Source organism: Anguilla rostrata, chromosome 5 (genome assembly GCF_018555375.3).
Source record: "Anguilla rostrata isolate EN2019 chromosome 5, ASM1855537v3, whole genome shotgun sequence".
Lineage (NCBI taxonomy): Eukaryota > Metazoa > Chordata > Actinopteri > Anguilliformes > Anguillidae > Anguilla > Anguilla rostrata.
This window is the reverse complement of record NC_057937.1, coordinates 42,555,915-42,566,295: the sequence shown is the minus strand read 5'-3', so window position 1 is coordinate 42,566,295 and position 10,381 is coordinate 42,555,915. Positions and strand designations below refer to the sequence as shown.

Below are 10,381 nucleotides of genomic sequence, written 5' to 3'. Positions count from 1 at the left end.
GCTCAGAAGTGGAGGGGATGGAACTCCTTCTTTATGACCTGCAAAATTTCAGTCTCCAAAACATTTTCTGCAATTTTACAAATGTTATTGTTAGGCCTGACATGACATTAACTAGAAAGCCCTATTTTGCAAAAGTAACCATTTCAAAATTGGTGAGGACATTGTAGGTTAGAAAATTTTCACTGACTAAAGAAAAATGTATCATAAGTAAATGTATTCATCCAAAACCATTTGAAATACATGCGTCTCAAACAAAACAATGACCTGGATTCAATAAAGTTTAACTCAAAAACTGTATATATTTGCATTGTGCTCTGCTAAAATGTGTTTTTGATTGTGCCATCTGCTATATTTTTTAAATTAAGAAATGGTGTGTTATTATTCCGAATTAGTTGTTGACCGCTAAGTGACAGTTTGAAGAATTGAGGTGCGTTTGTATAGTGTACTGACAGTCTTTATCCAAGTGACCGCATTTCTGTTGTCATTCTGGTGGCACAGAAGACAGCCGTAGTCAAAATACAATTTATTATTTTTTCTGCATTTACTTGTATGCCTGATTTATGGACAACAGTTAACTGGGTAGAGATCAGTATTTCCCATCTTCTATTTCCATTCACCTTGAGCAGAGATGCCCTGGTTGGGCATATCGTTATGACCTTATTGAGATGTTACTGTTGTTTCTGAACATGGTCCCTTGAGCAGATATGAAGCTTGGTTATGAAATAAATATGGATTAAAGAACTTGTGAAATATCAGAATCATATGCATATAATGATATGCATGTTAAAACACAGCCAGCAAATTTCACAGTCTCATCCAATCTGGAATATTTAATTGACGTATCATTTAATCAAAAAAGAAGGATCACATATTAGGCCACTTTATACCAGTTGAACATCATTTGATTACTACATCATTCCTGAGCATTGTTGCTGACCATGTGCATCCCTTTATGGTCACAGTCTACCCTTATTCAAATGGATGCTTCCAGCAGGATAATACAGATAGATAATAGCGCACCTTCGGGATGAGGTGGAGCGGGAGGTTCAAAGCATGAACGTGTGGCCGTAAAATCTCCTGGAACTGCATGCTGCTGTCGAGTCAGCATGAACCAAAATCCCTAGGGAATGTTTCCAGTGCCTTGTTGAATGCATACCGTGAAGAATTCAGGCTGTTCTGGAGGCAAAAGGGGGTCCTCCCTGGTACTAGATACGTGTGCCTAGTTAGAGTGGCCAGTGACTGTATATTATCCTGTTATACACCACAGTGGTTATTGCCTCTTGTTTTTTTTTGTTTGTTTTTTTTTGTTTTTGTAATTACGCAGTTATAGAATAAATGTATCCTATAGTAAAAAAGAAAATGGGTAGTCCATCATTACAAACCTGAGAGGATGAATATAGTTGTGAATATAATAAATTATGGGAAAAAAAAATTGGCTAGTGTTTTCATGTTGTACTGTAAACTCCAAAAAGAAGAAGAGAGCAGTTGTTGGCCCTTCCGCTTGTTTTAAAATGCATTGCTATCCCCGTTCATAGGCATGACTAGAAATACAATGGGGAGCCTATCAGTTTTCAGCAGTCTCCATTTATCTGTCACAGCACAGGCATTTCACAGTCATTTTACACCCTTGTTACTGTAATACTGTATTTATGTTCCATACTTCATAGGCATTTTACACCCTTGTTACTGTAATATTTATGTTCCATACTTACTGAAGCAGCAGCAATTATGTAACCCACTGATTATAACAGAAATGAATGTGTCCACTTGTCAGATTATGTAATTGCATAATGTTTTCTGTAGCGAGCATGTAATGTCATACACAGGTTCTAACAGTAGATATTTTATACACACGGTACTGCAGTGGTTGCTTTCCGTGCTTGTTATTTTTCTCACATCGCAAACAAACAGTGACCTAAATCTTGGGTGATGAAAAGGCGCTGTGAGAAATGCCATTGCTCCTCAATATGCTGAAAATAATTTGCTGCTGATTGAAAAGTAGAAGACTGACACCACCATCTTGTCTTCAGGACACCTCTATCATAGATAATAGGAGGGTGAATTGGATAGGATGAGCAAGAGTAAGATTTTTCAAAAAGCTGGGTTGGTGTGCCTGTTGCCAATCTGAGGCTGTCAGAAATTCAGTTTGCTGCAATTGCTCCTACTCTGACCAAGTCTATGGATAATGCTGTGAGAGTGAGTGACAGACGGTTCAATAGCAGTTCCATCACTATTAAATCTACAGAAGAAGGGAGAGGGGAAACAGTTATCCTGTCTGTAACCAAGTGAATTCTTTCTTCCATGAACACTGACATCATCAAACCAACACACACAGAGGGCCCCATTTAATTTACGTTTGAAACCAGTTTGCAGTAGTACACAGTTAGGTTGCATGTCGAACGACCAAAAACAGGTTTTGTTTCTGAAGCTCAATTCCCGGTCTTTTTGAGAGACGTTACTCACTAGCGACAGTGTGGCTAGCTCCAGTATATAGCTCCAGTATAGATCTTTCAGCCACCTGTTTCAATGTAAGTCAGTGGTACCAATATGGTCAAAATACGAAGTCAATCATTTTTTCCCATAAGAACATGTAGTCGCAATAGGTGTTTTTTCTTCATCTAATGTCTCCCCATGTGCCGATTTGTCATTCAATCAAACTGTGAAGAGGATATTTGTGTCAGCTGGGTGTATGATCATGCATTTCTCTCATACTCATCTCAGCAATGAATAGAAATATGGGCCATTTGTGTTGTAAATAACCCCTAAGTGGGTTTGCCTAGCTTCCTGTTGCGTCGGCCCTGAATCAACATTCAGACCAACTAGAATAATTCGAAACAGCATGACTGAGTAATCATATTTACACTATTACTGTTGATTGCAGCTGTGCCGTGACCTTCCATTTTTTGTCATTAGCATTCACTTTGGAACCCATGCTAAATGCTTTCGCAAAGAACTGCCATTGACTGTTGAGTTTTGCTTCTTACAAGTAATTTAAAGCCTATTTGGTGACATAATTCAGTTGAGGTTTAGCAAGAAGAATAAATATTCCGAGTATTGCAGGTTTAGTACTGCGAGAGTTGGCAAATCTGCAGTGATGTGGTTTTCAAGAGTCGTGGGTTGCCACCCACTTCTGAATGATAAAGGTTTTTGTTCATGATGCTGTTCTTTTCCATAGTGCTGAGGATTAAGCCTAAGGCCTTTTCCATCAGCTGGAGATGGGGGAGGGAATGTAGCAGAGTGAATTCTTTCCTCCATGAACACTGACGTTATCAAACCTACACATGTACACGACCCCATTTAATGTACGGTAGCAACCGGTTTAATACAGTTACATATACAGTATGCACATCACGATTCTGTGGGAAAAGAGAATTATGTAAGCAATATTGAGCGATTTTGTTTGCATAGACTGTGCATTGAAAATGTTGAAGAATGATTGCAAATCTGTCTGAAAAGATGGAGGCAAAACGGAATGCTGATATAATGTTGATGTTTTCCATAGAAATCTGTGGCAATGTCGAATGATTCATTTTAACCTTATCAGATTGACAGGCAACAAAACGGCAGCTTTTCATTCATTTTGATTGATGAATTGAATTAATTTGTGTATTTAAAAAAATAATAATTTTCAGTGTGAAGTAACTATGAAGTTACTTATTATCTGAATCACTTTTTTAAAATGGCTGTGTGAGAGAGAGAATGAGAGAGGCGGAGAAAATGTGAAACAGAAGGAACAAGACAGCATGTGTGCGAGACCAACAGAGACAGGAAGTGGAGGAGAGAAAATAATGCTGGCAGCATTAAAAGTAGGTTAATGCATTTATATTCTTGCAGTTCTTTAAAATCGTCTTAGAAAGTCATGGAAAAGTCACGAAAAGCTCTCAAATTTCAACTGTGCTCTAAAAGTCAGGGATATTGTTCCAATTAGAGCAAGTGACCTCCATATTTCTTTCAAGCTTGTTGTCACTTACTGTGAAGTCTTCATATGTTAGTGTACTAAGGCAGATTCTTCCAAAGTGTTGCTCTCCAGATGATATCTACAACCTACACACAAAACGTAAATAAAACTGTCCACCAAACAAAATTGATTTTTTGGTCGAACTTTTGGCCATTAATTTACACATTGTTCGATTTGCTTGGCAACCAATAATACAAATTGGCATTTTAAAAAGCAATGTGGTATAATTAAATATGCGCACAGAAAATTAGTGTGCAGGGAAAACTGGCTTTGAGAGCTTCAAAGAGGACCGTGGCATGAGTGGGCTGCAGTCTGAGTCCAACGTTGTTGAGTATGTTGGCTATACATGAATGACTTTGGGTGCAATAGCAACAGGCTACACTTCCTGGCCCCGCACTACATGATAAAGAAGTTCCCCTTTCTTAATGAAAGCTGTATGTGCAAATAAACTCTGTCTGTTTCACTGTGATCATCTGTAGGTATCCGGTGCACACTGAGTCACATAATCACTTTCAGTGAGGTGATGGCGAACATGGCGGATGGCATTTTATCCCACGTGGAGTCTAGTGGTTTAAGTGGAGTTTTTTTTCTGTGGGGTGGTGCTTGCAGTCTTTCATTGCTATGAAAAACATTAATTATTTTGTTTCATTTTTCCTGGAATCAATTACAGGCTTTATGTGCTTCCTGTCTTGAAAAAATTGTGCTTTTTAAGTCTGGCTATAATGAGAGATGAAGAATATCATTATGATGGGATGTGATCGGGAATCATACAGTAAACCAATAAACCCGGAAAACAGACCTCTGGGCCTGTTGATATCAGAACAGAGAAATCAGGCCTAAGTTTGTGAGCGAGGTACTCAAATTTGATTTTATTTCATTCTAGTTGTCCATTTAACATTTAACATAAATCTTGAACTCCAGCAGAGATGATTAATTTTGCATAATATTATCCCCAGGACTCAATTAACATTTGTCATCTACTTTGGAACACAGTTAAATGTTAAATTAAAAATTATTACTTTTATTCAGCAATGGAAAAATAGATTAAAAATTGTGTTTGTGAAGACATAATTGTTGCATTTGCTTATAAAATGGCAGCATTGAAAAATGTGGATTGAATGCAAGGGTTAGTCATCTTCAGATTTAATTAAATACCAGTTTCCCTTGCCAGGAGCATTGAACGCAGTGGGGGGAGAAGTGTCATTAGCTCCCTGCTGTTGATAAACCGATGACCAGCCCATCCGTATCCTCAATCCCAGCTTTGCACACTATATACATATACTGCTGCGTTTATTGACACAGGTTTCTGAACCAGTCATGTTTGAAATATATGGGAGGTCCACTGGTTTTTGTCAACATCTGAGTTGCAAATTGCTCACTGTCCATGAAGGTGTAATAAAATACACGCAAATATTGACAGGCAGTTAGGCTGAGTAATTAAGCCATGGATTCTGGCTAGATCAGATGCACCAACCATACGTTGATTGTGAAATGGAAGCTGCTGTTGTGCTTTGGTGAAGCCTGACAAAATAATAATAGTAATAATAATATTTGTTATAAAAGTTCACCTGATAATTCCCTGAGTTTCTGTGAATTAAGTAATTGACACTCAAAGGACTTCTCTTATCTTACGTGAATTATTACATATAGTAGGAGTGCCCATGTTACTTGGGATGGCAGACCTTTGTAGTTAGGAGTTAGATGCTGATAATCTCACCTGAAGAAAACTGCACACAAGTCTTATATGTCCAAGGCCTGTCCTCGTATAACCCCATATGCACTTCGCTTAAAAAATTTAAGATGATGTTTCAAGCAAGTCAGATCTTCCAACATCCAACTTGACCTCAGACCAGACGCCCTTCCTCCTTCTCCTTCTGTCACAAAGCCACACGTGAGCTCAGCGAAACCAATTACATCAGCTGCATTTTCTGTGACAGATGCTTATTGACTTCACGTGGCCAGCGACCAGGCGAGGGTGGGGAACAAGTGACATAAGACACGACGCGACTGAGCGGAGATCTCTTGCTCAGCTTTTGGCAGAAATCCCAGCTCACCTTGACAAGTTATCGTGTGTATCGGTGACCCAGATTCGCTTGGCTCAGGGCCCCTTCAAGGGCAGATAACAAAGTGAATTAATGAAAGAGCCAGAGAACATGAAAGGGACATAGCCTCCCCTAACCTGATTATTACGTCGCACTGTTGGCTGTACAGTGTAACTGTCAATGAGGTGGGTGGGATGGTAAAAGAACAGAAACGTACAACAAAGAGAGGATAGGACTGAAGTGTTTTCATGAACATACAGTATACATTAAATTACTAGCTGGGCAGTGTATGCTTGGAATATTCCATGAGTTTCATAGATGAGAACCTAAAATATTATATCATGAGACCATGTGTTGTTCCCCATATGCAGAAAAGCATGTTATTTAGATTTTCTTAGTGTAGATTTATTGTAGCCTTTAGTGCTGCAAAGGCTTCTGCTTCCTCTGCACTAAACCATTTCCCACATTAATGTCTGTTTGAATAGATACTTTGTGCGTACCGAGCATTAAGTGTGAAATTCACCATATCTAATTTACACTTTTTTTTTAAAACCTAAGGATGGGTAATTGAGTGTGATCAGTAATGCCTGCTGAAACACTGTGTTCAGAAATAGAGAGGGGAGCTCGGTTGCTGCTGACCGATGTAGGCAGATCGTGCTGTTGGTAATGTTAGTCATAGTCACTTCCCGCACACTTGGCCCTAATGCTTTTTCAAGCATCCGGGAGCTCTTTCCGTGAAGCCTGATTGAATCAATCGAGGAGCCGAAGCTCCGAGCAATTACCCTGCTCAACAACTGCGTCCCACACACCGGAGGGGAGAGCAGAATTCACTCCGGATCTGCATTTTACATTTGTCATGACACAGCGAGACGTGCTAGCTGGACTTTTCAGGAAAGGTGAAACAGAAAACGAGCTGCATTATGCCCGTGTAATAATAAGGGGATGACATTGCATGGAACTGTATACATCTGTGACCTGTTTCCGTGTGTCTGTAGGGCTTGTAGAGCCTGTTAGAATGTGTGTTGGAGAACCATACTTAAAATCAGTAATAGTATGATGATTGAGACTGGGAAACTTTAAATAATTACAAAAGCAAATTTCTTGTAGTGGGCATACATCTGCTTTGCGAACGCGTTGCGTTCCCTTATTCAATCAAGGGGATGTGAGTGACCCTAGAGTTTAGTAAGTACTTCAATCAGAGGCCTTTTAAAACCAGATGGAAACAGGAAATGTGAATCATCTTGCTGTAGTACTGCTGTATTACCATACACATTGAAGGGTAATGAATATATTCGGTAATATTTCTGGTGGGATTTTAAAATAATATCACGCAGAACAATGTGAAGGCTTTAACATTCATATTGCACATCAGTGTGTGCAGAGGGCTCAGTGCCTGCGGATAACATGGGAAATGCATGGCATATCTTTGTCCCCAAACTGACTACAGATGAGTATGGCGGCCAACCTCTCACTGATGCCTGAGTGAGTGCCTCCCCCGATACAGTTTCCAGCCAAGGGCCTGAGGTCTGTTAGCCCAGTGGTTTTAACACTCAGCTAGAGGGAGAGTTCTGATGGAGACAAAGATAACCCCTTTAAGGACAACCACTTCATACATACAGTATGTGGTTTTGTAAATGACTGTTTATTGTTTCACATTTTATTGAGTACACACAAATAATTGCATAGTTATGGATGCATTTAACTTTTCAAATTCAAATTTTCAAAAAACTTCTGTCTGAATGTGAAAATGTTGCTGGAAGGCTGCAATAATCTTAATCAAATCGTCCGTTCACTGGGAATGCAATGCCCCAGATCCGAGGCAACACAACTTCTCCCCCCCCCCAACATCAGGTTCCTGTCTTTCCTCTGAGAACATTGACATTCTGTAATTACAGAGAGGGAAGAAATTCACTGGAAGAAGTAGAATAGCCACAAAGAAAAAAAAATAAGCCAAGCTCTCACAGTGACATCACAACCCTGGAAGTGTCATGTAACAGACTGTTGATGCCACAGAAATGTGCCTATGGCTCTTTCATGGGAGGACTTGCTTTCCCACAATTCTTAGGCTGCATTCAGGATGTGAGGCGGCCACTAACAAAATAATTCTTGACCAGGAGAATCAGTCGGTAGGGAAAATCCCTGGATACTATGCAGTGAAATCTTTTTTTACGGTTTCCTTAGTGATTTAGCAAACAGCCTTATTTAGGGAGGTTTGTTTTTCCATTGACAATCAATATCAGATTGTTTGTTCCCATAATTGCAATTCAATATTTTATATTTCACCTGGTGGAACATGTCAGTAGGGGAAAGCCCTCGATCAGCTCCATTTTACAGTTGAATTATATGTAAGGGCGAGACAACGGTGTATTCGTTTCAATTCTTCAAACAGTTACACAGCATATAGCCTATTGTTTATGCACAGTATGTACTGTCTGAGGCAAGTCTGAGCAAGTACCTTGCTCAGAGATTTAATGGCAACATCTGAGTTACAAACTCAGTTCCTTAATCACGTGTCTTGAGCCTTTTTGTGCAAAGATCTTTTCAAACAAATATTTGTACCCATACCTTTACTGAGTTCTCAATAGAGTTGCTCAATACTGTGATCTTATGCCTTAATGAAATCAGTGTTCTTGTAAATGCTGGAAGCCAGGTCAGCCGGAAGGGAGATGTTCAGGTCTCTCATCGTCCTTGGAGCATGGCTCATGGCTTGTCTTTTCCAAGGCCTTTTCACGGACGTGTGTATTTTGAAAAGAACGACAAAGAAGAACCTGAACACGTCCCCGCTGATCCCAAATCCCCACCCCTGTGTTGCACTAGTCCCCCCCCCCTCCCACCCCCCCACAGTTTATTTAGTATTCAACCTTGGGGGATAATAGGAGATATTGTACTTTTTAAAAATTTAACCAAAATTTTAAGTGGCCTCCAAACATTTGAATACTTTTAACAAACTAAGATAACAATGACTTCACAAAAGGAATGATGCAATCACAACTGCCTTTAATTAGATCATTTGAATACCTGTTTAACCTGCTTAAGTACTGTGATCCAGCATCAAGATTTTGTTCCTGAAAGCGAAGGTACATTCTGAAATAGAAGCTTGTTGCCACCCTGTACATAAAGAAGCTGCTGGATATATAGGGGCAGGAAGTTCTTTATCATTGTTCATCTGCATTGTATGAATATTTCTGACAAATATATGGTGATGCAATGGAAATATTTACTATCTAACCGCCATCGTAAATGACATAAAAGGAAGTTTGAAGCTACTGTGGTGTTAATTTCTTTCCAGGAAGAAGAAGCTAAAAATTTTTCCCACAGTAGTCTGTGAGAGAAGTGGTGTGATTGGAAAACTTTACGGGACTGTACATGAAATCTTGTAGGGTTGATTTGTTTTGCTTTCGGATTGACAGTGCCCTTGTATTGAGTGAGAGGGTTTTAGACATATACTAATATTTTGGCTTAAAACTCTGCTGAGAATCTCAAGATTGGTTCATAATAGGGAGGCAATCCAAACAAAGAAATGAATAAAAGAAACACTGAAGCAGAAAACAGCCAATCAGAATAGCGTACAAAGCTTGCAGTATTGCAGCCCGTTTCCAATGAAAACCAGTGACTGTGGATAGTACACTGGTTGCTATAAAAACTTGGCCCTATGCATCTGTGTAAACACATACCCCTACTTTTAAAGACAGTGTAAGACCTTCTGCAAACAGAGTGAATTTGTGCTGTTGTGTACACAAATGTTTTCCATTAATTTGCCTGTGCACAAGCAATGGGCTATACCATCTCACTTTGCAAAGTAAATTAATGAATACGCTCACTGATATATTTTAGATATTTCAAAATAATGTCAGTATTGTTAATTTTTTTCTGGCTTAACCCCCATCCATATTCATAGAACGCATTATCAGATACAGAAAGGAGTATTTATTTGCCTCCTATCAGATTTCTATCCAACTGCATGCATATTAGCAGATATATATTGGATTTTTGGATTTCCTAAGTCTCTGTGTAAAAATGGGTCTAAGGTGGTGCCATATTAATGCACTCAAGTACCCTCTAGTGGAATTTTTCAGAAATGCATGTATGCCCAAATCCTATCCCTTCTGTGCACTTCTTGGATGACTCTATTTTTTTTTTCTATAAATAAATAAATAATCTATAGAACTGTGTGCCCTCATGGCATGGTATTTTTTGCACTTACTTAGCTTTTTTGTAAAATTCCTTCTGTATAAATGGAGCATATTTGAATTTCATTTAGTGCAATATATGCATATGTGCATTAGCATTTAGTGGTGCTAGTGGCATATAGTGGTATTTCTTTGCTTTTGGTACACCGCCTTTCTTTTGTATGATTCGATTGTGGGTCCTCAGTCAGTAT

At 39.1% G+C, this 10,381-nt stretch overlaps 1 long non-coding RNA gene across 1 annotated transcript; it reads left to right on the top strand.

Moving 5' to 3' along the window:
* Positions 1-519: 519 nt before the first annotated feature.
* On the top strand, positions 520-5,815 carry LOC135255310 (uncharacterized). Its single transcript, XR_010330152.1, has 3 exons — positions 520-1,503; positions 1,569-1,866; positions 2,388-5,815. It is a non-coding gene; the product is annotated as an uncharacterized LOC135255310 (long non-coding RNA).
* The last annotated feature ends 4,566 nt before the right edge of the window (positions 5,816-10,381 follow it).